Source organism: Canis aureus, chromosome 28 (assembly GCF_053574225.1).
Source record: "Canis aureus isolate CA01 chromosome 28, VMU_Caureus_v.1.0, whole genome shotgun sequence".
NCBI lineage: Eukaryota > Metazoa > Chordata > Mammalia > Carnivora > Canidae > Canis > Canis aureus.
In genome coordinates this window covers 14,594,430-14,614,085 of record NC_135638.1, presented here as the reverse complement: position 1 = coordinate 14,614,085, position 19,656 = coordinate 14,594,430, and the positions used below count along the sequence as shown (strand labels likewise).

Sequence of the window (19,656 nt, the reverse complement as noted above, 5' to 3'; positions counted from 1 at the left end):
AAATGGAAATTATAGAATAATAGGTAGGGATAAATCCAAAGGTATCAGTATCATAGTCAATCAAGGTTACTGATGTCACAAAGTAAAGGCAGAGATTCTTAGCTTGAGTTAAAACTGAATCAAAACAAAACAATCCAACAACTATAATACCACACACACACACACACACACACACACTTGGTGACCTTTACACTAAAGTTTCCTCTATCTGGGATACTGTTGTTCAATCTCTGTCCCCAGGACCCCAAGAGCCTTTCCGGAGAACCTCTGTCTCCCCCTTCAAGCTCTGCTTAAAAGTAGCCTCCTCTGTGAAGTCTCTTTGGAGCCTGCTGGCTGGGCTGGTTGTCCCCGTCTGTGTTCCCATAACCCTGTGTCTTTATGCCCTCATCCCCAGTGACTGTTCTGATGACAGTCCCCTCTGATTGTCTGCCCAGGAGCCCCCTGCAGGGAGTTTCCCTGGGTGCCTCTCACACAAAGCTTGACATGCCGGATGCCCTGCCCCTTGGCCACGGTGAACAAGACCACAGAAGCATCAGGCCAAGGAGATCCAATCTGTAGGTGGTCTAGAAGTGGGTATAGACTGGTAAGGTGAGAGAAATAGAGGGGCTTTACGAGACTATAGCATCCTCCTAATTGAAACATCCGATTGGGCACTTGGCAGGAGGGGAAGAAGCTGAAAGACAAGAGAGGAGATTTAGACTTCCTGAGGCAGTCAGTGGGAAGTCACTGGTAGGCAGCCTTGATGAGTCAGTAGGAGCCCTGAGGTGGAGAAAAGCTACACGAGGGGAGGGAGATTACGGAGCAGGAGTGGGAGGAGCACAGAGGAACTGAGTCACCCCAGCAGGTGTTGCTGAGCGGAGTGGTTATGAAAGCTGCCCAGGGTTCCTGTCCCACATTTACCTACTGTCCCAACTTCCCAGAGGCTGGCAGGTAGAGCTGTTGTCATACCTAGCGTCCCTAGCGTCCTGATGAGATACAGGAGGGATGCTCTGTTCCTTGGAAGAAAGCCTAACAGACACAAGCTCTCCCAGCACCTACCACCACGCATTGCCATTCTCGCTTGTAGTTCTCCCCCTCTGGGCCTACAAGCTCGCTGCTGGCACCATTTGCTGGTACAACTCGCTGTGCCTCCTACCAGGCACACTGCTTGGGCCAGAGCAGAACCCAATACTTACTGTTTGAGTTAAGCAAAAAGGATTCATGATGAATTAAATGTGTCACAAATGTGTGTGGGGGGGTCTATGTTGTGGATCTCCCATGGAACTTCTGGAAGGGCAAGAAATGACTTTCGTTAACTCCTCAGGGCCGTGTCTGGTTGAGAACCCAATGCAAATGGGTGAAGGAAAAACCCTCACTGGTGTCGATGAGCCTCCAAAACACCTGCCAACCACGTGGAAGGATTCGGAAGCAGAACTCTGGGGCTGAGACCTAGACCTCCCTGCTCAGCTGTGTACCTCTGCACATAATTGGAGGTTAAAAACGTGTTGTGTGGGTTGTTATAGAAATCAAAAGTACACGCAATTCTTCTGAAGCCTTGCTGATTACCCTCAGCGCATTGTGTTTTAATTTTGATCTCTGGAAAATATCAGGAACAAGGAAAGAACTTCCCACCCCCACCCCGCCAACCCCCGGCTCCATAGGAAAAACAGTGTTGAAATAATACAAACATCTTGGATCGACCCTCTTTTGAAAGTAAGAAACTCGCCTCACCCTCCCAACAGGCTTGAAGTCTGCACAGTTTGTCCGCCAAGAGAGGGGGATTTGGCAGCAGTCCTCGTAAACTCCAACCGCAGGAGGCCTCTGATTGAATTGAAATTGTTTCCTCCGGTCGGAGTTTGTTGGTGGTGCACCCCCCCTCCCCAGGATGTGAATTCATCGTGTTTGCTGTGGGGTGAGACTGGGGCGGCGGGAAGGGCACATGTGAGAGGGACTGTGTCAGGGTGTTGTGTGCACGCACACGCACGTGCACACGCATAGCCCCGCTGATTCCCTAACATCCTTAGTAAAGTCACATTGACACTACCTAAAATAATTCTGGAAAATGATACACATCCTCAGTATATCCTTTGAAGTGACTGGAATTTGATCAACAAAAATAACGAATTGGAAAATGTGAAATGCAAGGGCAAAATTGGCAGCGAATTCCCACAAGGCAGTAACCCAGCCTCCCTTGCCTGCACGCACATACTTTCTAACCTTTGGAGAGCGCACAGTAGTCAAAGGGCTGAAGACCACGTCCTCTGGCTTCTTGAGGATGCGGTTGCGGGGACGAAAAGCGGGTTTGGATGGGAGAGGATGGCCATTGCCATGTGTGGGCCAGTATCCCGTCTTGTGCTTGTTTTTTTTTCAAAGGTAACCCTACCACTTAAAGAAAGAGACTCTTTTTTTTCCTCCTGCAGTAAAAAAAAAAAAAAAAAACAGAATTTAAATTTACCGTCTGAACTCTTTTTAAGTATACAGTTCAGTAGTGTTAAATGTATTCATATTGTGGTGCAACAGATCTCCAGACTATTCCATCACATGATACTGAAACCCACTAAACACTAATCCCTCTGCCCTCCCCCAACTGGCCCTTGGTAACTGCCTTTCTTCCTTCTGTTTCTCTGATTTTGGCTATTTTAGATACCTCGTGGGATTGGAATCATAGAGCATTTGCCCTTTTGTGTCTGACTTATTTGGCTTAGCCCAATGTCCTCCAGATTCAGCCATGCTGCAGCACGTGACAGGATGTCCATCTTTTTAAAGACCATGTAACATTCCATTGTCATATATATACTACATATTCTTTATCCAGTTGTACGTCAGTGGGCACCTGGGTTATTTCTACCTCTTGGCTGTTGTGAATGATGTCGTGATGAACGTAGCTGTGTAAATATCTCTTTGAGATCCTGCTTTTGGGTTCTTCTGGATATATGCCCAGAAACTGGATTGCTGGGTCTTATCGTAATTCTATTTTTAATTTTTTTGGAGGAGCCTCCATACTGTTTTCCATAGTGATTGCATCATCTTAGACTCTCATTAATAGTGCACGAGAATTCCAACTTTTTCACATCCTCATCAACACATGTTATTTCCTGTTCTTTTTTTTTTTTTTTAAAGTAGGTTCCACACCCAGCGTGGAGCCCCAGTGCAGGGCTTAAACTCATGACCCTGAGATCAGGACCTGAGCTGAGATCAAGAGTTGGACGCTTAACCAACCCAAGTACCTCTATTTTCTGTTCTTTTGTTAGTGGCCATTCTGATGTGTGCAAGGTGATATCTCATTGTGGTTTTGGTTAGGACACTCTATTTCACGGGAAGAAACTAAAGCCCTCATTGGAGCAGGCAGGTGGGACTTCCTGGTCACTAAGTCTACGATTTGAATGTCTATACTGGCAAGTATGCCAGCCTCAGTAAATCCCATCCTGGGCTTCTTAGGGAGTAGTTCAAGCCATAAAGGAAACATGGTATGTCTTCTAGTCCCTAAGTTTTAGTCAATGATAAGTAATTTAAAGCACTCTTTTTATATTAAAACAAACATGGATATATTATGAAACATAAAATTTATGTGCATTAAAAAAAAAAAACACACAGGACTCTATGGAACTTTGCAACCTGCGATGGGATGCTTTAAGCCAAACCCATCACAACCCTGGGAGGTGCAAGCTCTCTCTTCTCTGCCACTAGAAAACTGTAGTGGAGAGATCTGAAAAGCACTAGCATAGTCCATAGAGTACCATGAGCTTGTTTTCCCTTTCTTATTGAGTCATGGAATTGTGGGGGTGGAAGAAACATTAGAGAAAATCTTAACCCCCGCTGTCATTTTACAAATGAAGAAACAGAGGCCCCAAGAAGTGAAGGGCCACGCTCACGTTCCCACAGCAGTGATTCCGCATTCTCCAACCACAGCCTATGGGCCTGATCACAGCTTAGAGGATGTAAGTTACTGAGAGAAAACAATCACAGGCGTAGAGGGACCACAGATGCTCACACTCAACTCAGTTATGCAGAGAAAATGAGTTTATTTTTTTGCTCTGCGTTTAATTTGGCTCTATCAGCCAAGAAGTGAGAAGGCAAGAAGCAAGTCTCTGTTTTAAACTTTTAATCCAATGCGATGTCCTCAAACAGGTCTTTAGGAGATGCTCAGTCTCTCCCTTTATATTTCTCCTCCCTCGATCCTCTCCAGAAGGTTAGCTAGGTATTCCGAGTGGCCCAGTGACCTCGTAGAGGCAGGATGACTGGGTCTTAGGACTGGCCTGCTGTTCTCTGGACCAGCTGCAGAGTGGCTCTTCTGAACTCCACCGGGGAATCTTTGGCTCGAGTGGTTCCTGAGCGTTCAGCTGGTGTCTGTTGCTAACATCCTGCAGCTGATCAACTTGTGGTCTATTCTTTGTCAGCTCAGAGTGTGGGGCCCTCCCTGCTGGCTTGGCCTCCCCTTGGCTTTCACTGGCGATTGACCCCTCTGAGTTTCTGCCCCATCCTCCATCTGGTCTTCTAGCCCTGCAGTCCTTGGCCCCACCAACTCTTTGCTGCAAGGCCACCTCACCCTCTCATAGCAGGCTCCGTGCGAATGCACTAACTCCCAACATCCATGTGATGTGCGAGCCAAGGGCAGCTCCAGGGTGTACCGCAGACTCTAACCACACTGAGTTCTGTTGCTCTGGAGAACCCTGCCTAATACAGAAGGCTACGAAATTCCTACTTGATCTGTAAGAGTGGAAAAGTTCTAGGCCAAGTAAACAAAAGACTAACCTGAGTCATCAAAACAGAGAGTCACAGCCCTTCAATCAATTTCCAGACTTGAGCTGCTATACAGGCCCAAAGCCCCTTGAATGAAGGAGAAGCCAGGGTTCCTTAAAAAAGGATCCCAATACACTGCCAAAAATGTAGACCATTAATGTTTCTCACACTCTTCCCCAGCAGGACCTATGCCTTTTATTAGGGTCACTGTGAATTGAGGGAAAGGAAATAATCAGAACTTCCAGGTACTGAATGCTGGCTCTGGACCCTAGTTCCAGGAGACCCAAAGTGTTGCTGTGGTCTCTTGGTCAGAATAAAAGCTTATGGAGGTCAGATCAATGGAGTCTCACAATAGACCCAGTGGGTCTCTGAAGCTATCCTGTGGCTATTTCCTGAGTTCTGGAATATGTAATTGGAGTAGACCTCCTCGGCAGCTAGCAGAATCCTCACATTGGTCCCCTGACCTGTGGAGTGGCACTGTGGGAAATACCAAGTGGAAGCCATTAGAACTACCTCAACATAAGGAAATAGTAAACCAAAAGCTATACCACATTCCTGGAAGGACTGTAGAGATTGGTGCCACCATCAAAGATTTAAAACCCCCACCACATCCCCATTCAACTCACCAACTGACCTATGCAGAAGACAGATGGATCATAGACAGTAACAAGTGATTATCATAAGCTTAACCAGGTGATGACTCCAATTGCAGCTGCTACAATAATGTGGTTTTGCTGATTGAGCAAATTAACACAGTAACAAACTTTCTAGTATGCAGCTATTGATCTGGCAAATGTCTTTTTCTTCATGCCTGTCCATGAGGCCCACCAGAAGCAGTGGGCTTTCAGCTGGCAAGGCCAGCAACACACCTTCACTGTCCTGCCTCAGGGGTACAGCAATTCTCCAGTTCTATGCCATAATTTAGTTCACAAGGGTCTCGATTGCCTTTCTTTTCCATAGGCTATCACACTGGTTCATTACATGGATGAAATTATGCTGAATGGACCTAGTGAGCAAGAAGTAGCAACTACTCTAGACTTATTGGAGAGACATTTGCATGTTGAAGAATAGGAATTGAATTAGACAAAAGTTCAGGGCCTTCTACCTCAGTGAAATTCCTAGGGGTCCAGTGGCATGGGGCATGTCAAGATATCCCTTCTAAGATGAAGGATAAGCTGTTGTATCTAGCTAGCCCATCTTATAATCAAAAAAGAAGTACAACACCTACTAGGCCTTTTTGGATTTTGGAGGCAACATACTCCTCATTTGGTTGTGTTACTTCAGCCCAACCACTGAGTGACCCCCCAAAAAAGGTGCTAGTTCTAAGTGGGGCCCAGAACAAGGGAAGGTTCCACAAAAGGTCCACACTTCTGTGCCAGCTGCTCTGCTACACAGGCCAGCCGAACCAAGTGGGAGTGGCAGATAGGGATGCTGTTTAGGGCCTTTGGGAAGCCCTCGTAGGAAGTTCAGTGCAGGCCCTTAGGATTCTGCAGCAAAGCCAATTGCTCTCCTTTTGAAAAACAGATTTTGGCCTGCTACTGAGCCTGCAGAGAGACTGAACACTTGACCATGGGCTGCAAAGTTACCAGGCAAGCCGAGCTGCCCATCATGAACGGGGTGTTATCTGAACATTACGCCATAAAGTTGGGCATGCACAGCAGTGCTCCATCATCAAATGGAAGTGGTATTGGACCACTATTCCACACTTCCACAAAGAAGAGCGTGTTTAGAATACAGGAGATCTCCTAGGAAATCTCTTAGTATCATCACGCCCTGTGATTAAGGTCAATGGAAAACTATAGTAATCCAATCCACACTACTAATGGCCTAGAACTTTTAGGAATAAAGGCTATGGTCATTCCACCATGTAAAGAGCCATGATCAACTGAGGTGCTTGCTGAAGGCAAAGAGAATATAGAATGGGTAGTAGAAGATAGTTATAAATACCAGCTACAACTTTGAGGCCAGCTACAGAATTGAGGACTATAATTTGCATGGGTATTTCCTTCTCGTTTTGTTACAAATAATATCTTTGGGGTTTTTCCTCTCTCTTTTATCCCCTATCATGTAACAAGATGTATTAACTTTATATCATAGTATTTAAGTCTCATTAACTTTATGTCATAGTATTTAAGTTATGGGATATTAAGGAGAAGAATAAACATCACTCAAGAACTTTACTTCCTCTTTTGAGAAAGAAGTTAGTATGCTTTCGGTTGTATGTGGGATAGTTTTGTCATGTTGGGCAGGATTATGATGTCATTGCCTTTTTTTGGAGATTAAGCATGGTTTGAGAAGATGCATATGGGGGCCAAGAATTGCACCTGGACTACAAGGGTCCCAGATAGTTGACTGAATATTATTTTAATGTTTCTGGGAGGGAGTTTTTGGATGAGATTAACATTTAATCAGTAGATTGGGTAAAGCAAATTGCCCTTCCTAATGCGTGCAGGTGGCCTCCTCTAGTCTGTGGAAGACCTGAATAGAACAAAAAGGCCAATTCTCCCAATAAGAAATAATTCTTCCTGCCTTACAGCTTTTGGATTGGAACATCAGGTTTACTCCTCCTTGAACTTGAACTTTAACATTGACTCTTCCTGGGTCCCCAACCTTGCTGGCTTTCACACTGAACTACACCATCTGTTCTCCTGGTCCCCAGACTTGGACTAGAACTAAACCATTGATTCTCCTGGATCTCCCACCTGCTGACTCACCTTGCAGATTCTGGGGTTTAAAGTCTCCATAATTGTGTGAGCTGATTCTTTATCATAGATAGATGGATAGATAGATAACCGATCATTTTGTTTCTCTGGATAACCCGACTGATAGAAGAACCTAGAACGACCTTTCTTTCCTGTTGGTTGTAAAATTTGTTGTTGAAGTCTCACCTTAATCTACCCTCCTGGCTTGGTTTCTAACAGGTTGGGAAGCTATCAGATAGTGGGAAATGCAAAGAGGAAAATTGAGATGCATCCATTTAATATTTATGAAAATATTTCCCTTGTATGTAGATGAGTTCATGGTGCTGAATGGCCACACTGTAAATGACCTACATAAATCTCCATCAGAGACAGTTTCTGCTTCAAAATGCATCCCAGTTACCACAATTACCCAATATTTCTGGAGACCAGCTCTTTCCTTCACTTAGCTTTTCTCTGTACAGGACCATATCATTTGAATCAAAGTTTAGAGTACTTGGCATGTCAAAGGATTTTTTTAAATATGTGAATGAAAGTTAATTTCTCCTTCTTTATTGAAAGAAGAGCCCAAGAGGTAATAGCTCTTGATCTCAGAAAGGGGTGGGGGGAAGAAAAATGTCCCCCAATATCATCTGAAATTTAGAGGACAAATTGTCCAATGGCTAGTTTGATGGATACTGGGCACACCTCAAACAGTGGCCACAGGAGGGAGAAGTACCTCTGACAGAGTGGATGAATGGCTGGGAACCCAACACTGAGCTCCTGGCTTTGGGAGCTGTGGTTCATATCTGAGACTCTTACTTGGCCCCACATAAGGAGAGTCAACTTTCTTTGAGAAGATGAAGGGCCTAAATAATGACAAACATGTTAAGCTGAAGACTGGGAGGCTCTTCCCTGAGCTAAAACCAAGAGTCAGAAGCTCACCAGACTGAGCCACCCAGTGTCCCATCTTTATTGTCTTTTAAATATGTGATATGAGTCTCTCTGAGCTAAGCTTAAATTCTTTGTCGAATGGCAACACTGGGAGTACAAAGACCATTAAGAATCTCAATCTTCATGATGACTTGGTCTACACATTGCAAGTTGCAATCATTGATGAACAGGCGAGTTCTACCTTTCGATGTCATTTTGTCTTCACTCCTCATTCTTCCCTCTTTTTAAAAATTTGCTGAACATTTATTGAAAGCCTTCTATGTGCTAGATCTTAAAAAGAAAAATAAAATAGGAAATCTCTAGTCTTAGGGACCCTACAAACCAGAGATATAGGAAGAAAAAGAACTTAGAATGTGATAAATGCATCAGGACACCATGACAGCACAAAGGAGCAACCCTTAGCCCAGCCTTTTAACTCCATTCTTCAAAATAAAGAGAATAATATTTTCCAGGCAACAAAATCAGAAGACAAACTTGGTGAATGTTCTAAAAGCAGAAATCAGATTAGTGAATCACATCACAGAACTACTTTGCCCTAATTAATATGAGACTTCTCCATGCTAGAGATAGGGCGAGATAATTTGGTAGTGGCTCCGACAAAATGAGTATTGATATTATTTTACATTTCAGCGACCAGCAATTCAAGATTCCATAGAGGTTGACCAGGACATTTCGCCACAGGACTTTGGTCACAAATCAGTCATTGTGAAATTTAGAACCCTTTAACATTGTCACAGGTGTGGTTTAAAAGAAGTCGCATGCTTGCCCTCCCATCTCAGCCCCAAATAGAAAATAGGAGGGAGGATTTGTGATTCTCGTCTCCACCTCCTATGCCCCAGCCTCTAGCCTTCCTCTAGGGCAAAGAGCAGGGAACCACTTATCCTAATAGGGAGAAAGGAAAGTCTCCCACGATCACATTCCTGTGATTACAGGAAGTATGGCCAGGTGGATCTCAGACTTGTATTTCTCATCCCAACTGTTATGTTTCCAAGAGACCTTTCAGGCCTAGTATCCGAAACTTGTCATCCAAAGGCTATTATGGAACCTGTTTAACTGTAATATCCACGTCTTATTTAATTTTAAACTGAGTAATAGTCACCAAATACTATTTTAATTATACAGCTAAACTCCCTCTAAAATCCGCATAAGTTTTACATACAAAACACACAGAGAAAAAGAATTTAGTCCGAACGTTAGTTTCATAAAAGGAAAAGAAAAACAAGAAAAGGAAAATTAAGTGGAAGGTTCTTAAAATATTTTCGTGCATAAATATTTTGATTTTGTATAGTGTGGCACTAGTTTCTACATCACTCTTCCAGTGTACTTGTCTTGTTTTAATGCCTTTTTTCAGAAAGTTGAATAGTTAAATGCATCTTTCAAATGCCAAAATTTCTCTGAAATGTTTACATCAATGGCTAATGGATTTTGGCACAATTATCTAATACAAATTCTTTGCTTTTGAAAAGTCAATAATACCATTAAGACAATGTTGGATTTTTTTGTTTGATTAACCCTGCATACTAAAAAACCATTAGCAGAAGAAAAAAGACAAAGCACAATTTGCCAGCATTCAAAGGGTTATTTTTGTTCAAAATTTCAGCTAAAGGCATAAACCATAGTAGGTCTCTGAGAGCAAAACATCTTTATGTAGCTTTTATTATTGTTGCAGAGCAGAAAACCTCAGATGCGGAAGTGGGGAATGGATTTTCAGAATGTGTCCCTATGTTGACCAAAGCCTGAAATTGTCACGAAACTTTGGAAGTGACGATAAAACCCAGGTGCCATCGTGAATCATCTGTGGTGACCACCACTGAACCAAAATCATATCATACAAAGCGCAACCCTAATAAATAAAAATTTCAAATTTAAAAAAAAATCACGCTAACAACATTGATGTCCAAACGTTGCCGTTAGACTATAATAATGCTATGCCATCTTCATTTTTCTTTTTCCTCTTGCGTGGAGACCCATAAACAAATTGGACTTGGATTTTGTCTGTCTGTGCTTTCACTCGGACAGCAGGGTGTTGGGACAAACTGGGAGTCAGTACAGGCACAACACGGGGAGAGAGGACAAGTAGAGAAGGAGCAACGGCACCTCTGCCAAACCCTGTCAATAATGTATGGGGTGTCAGCAGTTGATCACCGAGCGTGGCCCCTCCCTCTCCTTCTGCAGGCTCCTTTCCCAGTGGACAGTCAGGCCAGCTGTCTAGGCAGCAGGAATAGCCCTCCTTTCCCAAGCCCAGACCTGTGGGAAAATCTTCATTGGCCAGTAATTGATTCCACCCTGCCAGCTCCATTACTCCAGGCTCCAGTCAAACTGGCAGCAAGCTGGGGAAGGGAGCCCACTGAAGGGGTGAGGGGGTGGGAGCAAAGGCCATCAGGCCCCCCTGCAATTAACACTAATCTGAAAATTGGCCTCTGATGGCAAAGCCCAGCACCTGACAGCTAATTACTTATGTCAGACTGACGTGCACTTCATATGGAAGGGTTATATATCAGAGACCAGGGTTTTCTTCTCCTCCCTCCAATCTTTTTTTTTTTTTTTTTTCTGTTTGTCCTAGTTGAAAACAGTGGGGAATTGTTCCTGGTTGCTTAGATCCCAGAAACTGTGAAGGTTCTCATACCCCGAGAAAGGTTCCTAAATGTCCTAAGACCCAACACAGGTATTTTGTGCCCCTCACTGTGCTGGAGACCAAAGACAAAGATATCGCAGAGGGTGGGGCTTATTTCCTGGTGAAAATGGAGCCAAAATGACCGAGTCATGGGAAATCCAAATAACCAATGTAGGTACAAGAGGGGATTTTAAGAAGGGCAAACCAACTTTATTCACCTCGCTTTCAAAAAGCCAGTTCACAGTGGGGAAGGTCAGTAAATGGACTCAAAAGCGTGCTGCCTTAACTTATTTTAAAATATTCTAATATTCATAAATCTCTATAGTAAGTGACCCACACAGGCATACTGTCTTAAAGTTGCTGATTGGATCTGCCTTGCCAATAATAAAAGTGATTATTAACGGGGGAGAACGATTTATATAGGACTTTCCCTTTCTACTTTCAGTCAACAAACATGTTTTGAGCATATTTTATTTTTCTTAGAGTAAGAGAGAGCGCACATAGGCATGCACACGAGTGGGAGGTGGGGAGCAGGGGCAGAGGGAAAGGGAGAGAGAGAATCTCTCTGTGGGGCTTGATCTTATGACCCTGAGATCATGACCTGAGCCAATATCAAGAGTCAATGCTTAACTCAATCAATGACGGAGCCACCCAGGCGCCCCTTGAGCACCTTTTATTTTATGCTAGGCACTGTGCTGGGTTCTGGACATATGAGATAGACACGTTTCTTGCTCTTAGAAAGCTTAAGCATTGGAGAGTGACACAGATAAGGAAGGAAATTACAGCATAGCATGCTCCACGTTAGTTATGGTGAAATACAAGATCTCACCTGAAGGAGGACCTGACCTACATTTGCGTGGTATGGAAAGTGACTTCCAGGCTGAGATCTGAATAAACAGGATGTAGGCAGGCACAGGAGGGAGGGGGTAACAGTGGACAATAGAAAAGATAAAGGAAATGTCATGTACCCCAAGCCTAATGTGGGAAAGCATTCAGCAGTGTTGAACCCTAGAGTCGGCACGACCCAGATGAGGCCGATATTTAAGGCTGATGGTTAATTCATCCCAAGGGTTTCCAAGTAAAAAAGCATAAGGCTTCTAGTTTAATGGACATTTTGTTATTCATCCTTGCTCTCCCTATCATCCTACAGGACCTTACACCAGGTACCTAAGCACTGGACAAGACCATGCCAGGGAAACTGCCATATGGTTACTGGATATGAGAGCAGCAATCAGAAGACCTGGGACAGTAGACAAGGACAATTGTTTGCCACCAACTATCTCGCTCTCCAATGGGACTCCCTTTCCCCCCACCACATGTGAGTCTGGGTTTTCGTAAGGATGAATTTATTTATCTAACAAATGTTGAGTGTGTCCTCTGTGCCAGGTGATGGGAGGCACCAAGGATACCGAAGTGAACAAGGCAGGCATGGCCCCTGCCTTCGAAGAGCTAGTATATTCTAAGAAGACAGATATGAAACCGACGGTTATATAAAAAAAATCAATGTCGTGCAGTAAGTGCTAATCAATTAGGAAGTGCAGTATCAAAAATCATCGGCATGAAACTGTTGAAAGCTATATATAACGTCTGAAATGAAAGATACTGTCATGAAGATATTTGTGAAGTGAAGTCATGGGAGGAAAAGACAGGAAAGAAGGGCACCGGGGTTGAGCTCTTGCTGTCCGTCTGCCACCGGGCTAGTGCCTTACATGCACCCTGTCAATGGTGTCTCATAATGAACTTATGAGGGTATCATCATTTCCCCTATTTTGCCAAAGAAGTACTGAGATGCTAGAGTTAAAATTAACTCACTAAAGAGGGGGAATGGTTAGGCCCGGGCTGAGGGTGACAGCTTCACTCCATCTCCGCCCGCCAAGAACACAACCCCATGGGCATGTGCATCAGCCCGTCCGCAGACTTCATTTTTCAGGACTAGGGAACTAGCTCCTGGCCAGGCCTAGAACCAGAACAAACCTGACCGAAGGTTCTGGGGCTCCTGCGGACTACCTCTCCACTTAGAGTTATTGGCTTCTATCACTGGGCGAGAAGACTTATAACACTTTCTCAGGCACAAGACCCTTTTCATAAGACCCAGTAGATGTCATAACAACAAATTTCTATCCCAATCCGTCCACGGCACTACCTTCCAGGCCTTTTAAGAAATGTGATCCCGAGTACAGAAAAATTCGTCGAACTTAGGGTTTCAAAAGGCAGAGAAACTGCTATCAAAGCAGAAAGGCCGGGCTTTTGAAGGTTTCTGAAAACAGGAAACCAGAGAAATAGACGGAAAAGAAAAAAGACCTCGCACCCAGATGTGCCGTCAGCCGAGTGTTAGTCATCCCACGCCCGGGTGATTTCAGACGAGCCCCCAGTGGCAGAGTTATGACTGTACAGTCATTCCGCCCGGTTAGTGCTCAGGGAGCACTGCAGTTTGCACAGTCACGACCGACTCTCCCGGCACCGGCGCAAAATAACTTTGCTTTCAGTAAGTGACGACCAGGGAAGCACGGGCCCGGGGCTCAGACACAAAAACCTGATGAAAGCAAGCAACCTCACACTCTGCATCACCCCCACCGGTCCCGGGTTCTGAAGTTTTCTCAGGACACAAAGCCCACAGCTCCAACTCAAGTGACCCCTGAGCCGGGGCTCTTGTCAAAACGATGTCAGCAGCAGCTTCTGGAAACCGCAGAAGCTGTGATCTCTGTCCTTAACAGATCATTATGTTTGGGCTTCCCAACCGGCCACTTGGAGGACAGAAAGAGAACACTAACCAGAGTGACCAGGCTGTGGCCTGCACTTGGCCCCCTGCTCCTGTTCGGAGGCCGCCTCCCCACACAGGCCTTTTTTTAGGCACTCCAAATGGAAACAAGTCTGATAGTCTCTTGGCCCCTAGCGAGGTCTCCATTCCACAGCTACTGCTATCGGTTTAGCAAGAAACCCAAGTGGGTGACACGCTCACATCCACTTGTGTTTCCTAAATGCTTCTCCGGCCAGTGTTGAAAATGCTTAAATATTATCAAAGTCCTGTTTTCCCTTCATCTGTCTTTCACAGTATCTTTTTTTTTTTTTCTTGCAGTGAAACGAAACACCTCTGGTGCCAAGAATGAGCATGATTTTTTTTTTTTTAAGCTTTGCTTTGTTTCTACGGAATGATCTCATGCTGATTTGCTTATAAATGGTGAGATTGTATGATTTCTGATTAAAGAGTCTATACCATCTGTTTTGTAAATAAAGCATTCATGTTCTGGTTCTTCTCGGAAGTCAAGAAAGAGTGCCTAACCCTAGCCTCACTCTAAGCGTGCCATTTCTTGCAAGCCAGCCCATGGAATGGCCAAGGGCGAGGATGCCAATATGCCCACCTGGCTCCCTACCACAACCCCCAGTTTCCATTTCCTTCTGCTTACCGCTTACCACGTATCACAAAACCATATGTATGCCCAGGACCCCAAAATATTTCTGCATGAGGGGTTCCCTGCACAGCCCTCTGGATTGCTGGAAGTCGGCCATCACTCTCAAAGCTTCCGAAGTCCCTGGACACCATCAGAGTGTCCCTCCAAGCCGAGTGACACCTGCTCTCTGCCTGTCTGGATGGATGGAAGCCTGCTGTGAGATCACTGGCACAGTGGAAGACCCCCGGAGAACTCCCTTAACCAAATGGTAGGCAGGTGGGCATCAAGGCCATCGCTCCAGGGGCTGACTTGGAGCACTATATTCAAAATCATAATCCTAAAAAAAAAAAGCATTTTGGCAGCCCAATATATAAACTCTCATCAAGTTTAATAGAGAATGATTATAAAGACAGGCTGTCCTTCACTTCTCATTTGGCCAGATTCTGATCTCTTTAGGGCCTATTTGGGACCCAATGACAACATGCGTATGGTTTCACCTGGATCCGCCTTTTTAAAACTTGATTAAGTGCCCCGAGAAGCTGACTTAGAGCAGGATTTTTGGAAGCGGGATGACGGTTTTCAAAAGTAGTAATAATGACTACGGCTCGAGCTTACCGGATGCCTATTTCAACAAAGAGAAATGCCACATCTTTCATAATCATTATCTGGCACTGATATGCAAATCCCCCCTTGCACCCACCCTCACCACCCGCCCCAGGCACAAAGTTGTGTGCTGCACAGCTGTGAGTCATCAGACATTAATGTGGACTTAATTTGAACTGGTGCTGGAGGTAGTGGGCACAACTCAAATTAGACATGTGGTGGGCGTTTAACCACAATATTACCAATTCCCATTCTGACATCTGACAGCCCTTAATAATTAACTGCATGTAAATGGTCGACCCCTCCCTCGCTGCTGGACCAGTCTCCGGCTATCCCAGGCTCCGCATTGTAATTGCAAGTGGGGGCTGTCAGTTGCACTTGAGACAAATCATAGGCAAAAGATCAGACAGCTTTAGGAGCCCCGGGTTCTCTGATCTATCTGCCTTTTAATTGGACTGGACGGCCTTCCCAGTAGCTCCCATATGCCACCTCCTTAGAACGACATAATATTGTCTCTGGGTAAGAGGGAAATTGATTGTGCTTTGAGGCTTAATTGGAGGCTTTGGGGAAGCGTGCTTTTGTGGTGGGACTTTCAGGGTTCCCCCAGCACTGCCCCCAACTCGCACGTCACTCTTCCTCTTCTGAATCTGCATTCTTGTACGACTTTTTCTTTCCTCTCCTTCTAAAATGTCTTATTCAGATTTAAGCCCGAGGCTGACGGGCTGACATTCCTTCGGGTCCCCCATTGAAAAAACAGATTGGAGCTCTCCGACAACCTAAGGGAAATGTTGCAAGATAGAGGTGGTGAAGCCCAGAACCGTATACCCATCACCTCTTTTGAAATTAATATCAAGTTGAAACTTGGAAGCCCATGAGACAAACATCCTACTGCGTCTACTCAGCCAAGCGAAGTTCCTTGGTGTTTGTCTTTGTTGCATGGTGCAAAGATACAACTGATTATTTAGGAGAGTATGACCGCCCACGAAAAGGTCATGTTTGTAAAGAAAACCTTGGGTATAGCACACATACGGGAACTGAAGACACAATCACATTTATAATCAAGTTATGTGGGATGTGCATAGCAATAGAAGTGAATTTTACTTTTGTATGATGGATGAGAAAAGAATTTACTAAGCAAACGAGTAATATAAAATTGATCACAGAATTTGTAAAACAAGTAAAAGCATGAAATTCTCAATGCTGTGAACGTCTTTGATGTGCCATGGAAGTACTATTGATAGGCTGATTAAGAAGTTTGTTCTCCTTTTAGTAAAATAGATCCCCTAAGAACTTGTCCCAAATAATATTTTATTACTGTAGCTGGATACTCTTCAAAGTATTAAATTTGCACTTTTTTTTTTTTTTAAGATTCTACAATTGCAACTGGATTTGCCCAAGTCAGGCAGGTTTTCCAGTGGAGCTAGAGGATGTGTGATGCCAGCTCCCACTAAGTATAGCAAGCCGACCGATACTATGTGTTAAGTAATAAATACGTAAACAATTAATGTGGCTGTCAGGCTCTGCCTGGGTTCTTAATCCTATATTCACCCCTCAGGCTGAGTAAGCACACTTGAAGTATCAGCCCAATGACATCCTAATGGAATAAAAATGAGCTCCGAGGGAATAGGAGGAAGAAACAACAACAACACAAAAATACACTAAAGAGAGAGCATAAAGAGAAATGTTCTTTTAAAAAATCATTCTGTGTATTTGTATAGAGAATGCATGAAGCAAACAGACATGAGAGCCCTTGGAACTGAAAATATGGTTGTGTCCTGGTCATTTCTCTGTCACAGAAGAAGAATAAGGCCTTTTCAAAGCCTGGTCTGAAGGAAGGGCTAACATCAAACGGCCCCAGAATAACCAGGAGATTAAAGCCCGAAGCTATTCAGCTTCCTGCCCTGTAACTAACTAATCTACTTAGAGTTGGACGAAGATGAGGGGCACTATTGTACCAGAAAAAAACATTTCCAGGTCGGATGCTGCAGCCTGCACCGTATACTGAAAGGCGCCAGGAGCAGAAGGTAAAGGACTTGAGCTGCTGCCCACCCTACACCTGCCCTGTGGCCCCAGGCAGGTTCCTACGTGTCCCTTCCCCAGGGGTTCACGGGCTGGCCGTCCCCCCACCCCCAGCCCCCGTGCTGTCCACCTGAGAACAGCCTCAGCACAGTGAGAAGTGCAGGAAACGCTTGCTGGCAGAGGAAGACATCGGCTCCGTTGCCAGGGCTCCTTGCAGCCAGTTCTCTGTTCTCCTCGTCATTGGCACAGGCCGGGGCACCTCTAACATTCGTGGGTTCCCCGACTCATCCCTGCTCCCCAGGCTCCATTTTTAACTGCTAGTTTCTAAGCACTCCCACGTCTTGCCAGCTCCTGGGTCTGGCTCTCCCTTATTCCATTCCCGGCCTAGCCTTGGCAGTCCTTGGTCCTGGCCTCCGGTATCTGCCACAATTCAGGGTCCTGGCATGGCAACAGTCCTTTAACTAGAAACCTAAAAGTATTTTGGAAAATGACTGTGAGCTGATATGAAAGAGTAGAGCCAGTTCCACAAACCAGCGATGCTGACCCACAGACCTGGCATACTGTTATTTGATGAAACTTAGGAGAAACTTTGCACAAGTTTTTAAGTCTGTTCCTGCCTCTTCTCTGCCAAAAAAAAAAAAAAAAAATCAGGTATTTTTATTTGCTAGGCTTACATTCATATATATACAGTTGACCAGCATATAAAATTGAGAATACTGTCAATACTTAAACTAGAAAATGAAGTGTCTGCAAATATTCGCCTTGCAGTACCCTCAACTACTCACCATATCATAAACAGTAAATTATGATGTACTCAAATTTAGCCAAAATGTACTGTAACAATCTATTTAGTGAAAAAATATTGATGAGTTATAAAGCAACTTTCTATCATCAAGATATCATCGAAACCTATGAGATACTACTCTAAGGTAACTTAACATTGAAATAGAACCATAAAAAAATAAGAAAAGAAATAGAACCATAAGAATTACATTCTGCTTCTGAGATATATTTTATAGTTCAAACATCCTGACCAATCTGTCCTTCCTCCATCCCCCAGTTGAATTCCATTCAAGGTGATAATGTTATTTCCCTAAGAATAGAAGAAAATAACTTGGACAATAATACAGAGATCCTATTTACTGGACAGCATTTAGCACCAAACTATTCATTAAATGCTTGTTGAATTATAAATGGGTGAATAAATAAATGAATGGATGACAATCCAACTGTTGTGATTGTTACTAAAAAAAATTCTAAACCAGTACCTAATCTTTTCTTCCCTCACCCCCTCCCCCCAAATCTGGTAGCTCAGGAGACTTTCCTCACTCTAAGGTGGCATTTAAATGACAGTCCAGAAATAATTTTCAAAGTGAAAAGAAACATATGATTCAGGTTCCTTTAAAAAGTCAAACTAGTTCGACCAGGTTGGTTTTTCCCCTCCTGTGCACTTGACCCCTGCTCTCCTTGGCTGCTGGAACTGATTAAGAGGTGCGAGCAATCCTACCCTAGCTGCTGTTTGTTCACAGCGATGAACCCCAAGGCAGCCAAACTCTTTCTCTAGGCAACCAAAGTCACAAAGAACGCAAGGAGGCAAACTCTTCATTATGGTACTTCCCGTAACTACAGAAGGCTTCTCTTGAAAGTGTCTTTGGTGCTCTATTTGTATTTTGTTTTTATGAAAACTTGAAAATCAGTATCTCCAAGGGGAGACGATTAAGATCCTCACTCTCTACCTCACTAGAGGCATTTGTAAACCCAAGAAAGCCAGGGAGATCTCAGAGCACTTATTCATTTTATTGGGCAACCTAAGTGCAGACTGGTAGTGGGGGGTAGTGGAACAAGGACCTCAACCAGGCTGAACAAGGATCCCCCAGGAAACTATTCCAACTCTCTAACATCAGCAAGATTCCTGAGAAATGCAGGCAGTTCTCACTTTTTCACCAATTCCCATTTGCTGCTCTGTTTATTCTTCGCTACATAGTAAACAATTAGATTTCATGCCTAATAGTTTTACTCATGAATTCAAAGGTTCTACCAATGTATAGATGGAAACAACAGCATTTGCACTTGCCAAAATAAGTAAATATATAGTTGAGAGTCTACCTAAAACCAATACGCTAAGTGGTCTACAAGAAACCCATTTTGGCTAAAAGCAAATTCTGATACTTCATTGTGCCCCCAGTGGAGAGTAGTACCAAAAACTCTTAAGACTGTCAGAGTTGGTTTGAAATCCAGCTTTAAGACTTAGTGGCTATGTGATCTTAGGTAAGTTAGAGCAGCTTATCCATGCCTCAGTATTTTCTTCAATAAAATGGAGATAATACCTATGTAATAGGGTTCATAAGAATTAAATGAACAAAAATGTATAGGAGTAGACAGCAATCCTAGCACATAATAGGCATTTAATAACTATTACTACTACTAATATACTATTGCAAGTACACCAAGGGCTTTGAAAAGTCTCAAGCCCTAGACAAATGTAAAATATTATCGATGATCATATGTTTGGGTTTGGCGTGTAGGCAATGCAATTCTGAATTTAGAAACACACAAGTAATAGCACAGGGATAGGTAGAAGGATCAAGGCACCAGGGAAGATAGTCCCAAAATAGATCCACATATATATGGACATTTGATTTCCAAATTAAGGTGCCAAGTGAATCCAATGGGGAAAGCC

At 43.9% G+C, this 19,656-nt stretch overlaps 2 long non-coding RNA genes across 5 annotated transcripts in view; one reads left to right on the top strand and one right to left on the bottom strand.

The window, feature by feature from the left end:
- Nucleotides 1–19,656, bottom strand: part of LOC144300451 (uncharacterized) — an 87,382-nt gene that overhangs the window by 50,143 nt on the left and 17,583 nt on the right. The window lies entirely within an intron of this gene.
- Nucleotides 431–16,472, top strand: LOC144300449 (uncharacterized). 4 transcript variants are annotated; one of them, XR_013367075.1, is made up of 5 exons: nt 431–588; nt 1,304–1,692; nt 7,256–7,469; nt 12,116–12,283; nt 14,042–14,215. It is a non-coding gene; the product is annotated as an uncharacterized LOC144300449 (long non-coding RNA). The 4 variants fall into 4 exon arrangements; XR_013367076.1 differs by lacking the exons at nt 7,256–7,469; nt 14,042–14,215 and adding an exon at nt 16,326–16,472; XR_013367077.1 differs by lacking the exon at nt 7,256–7,469 and having other exon boundaries at nt 1,304–1,472.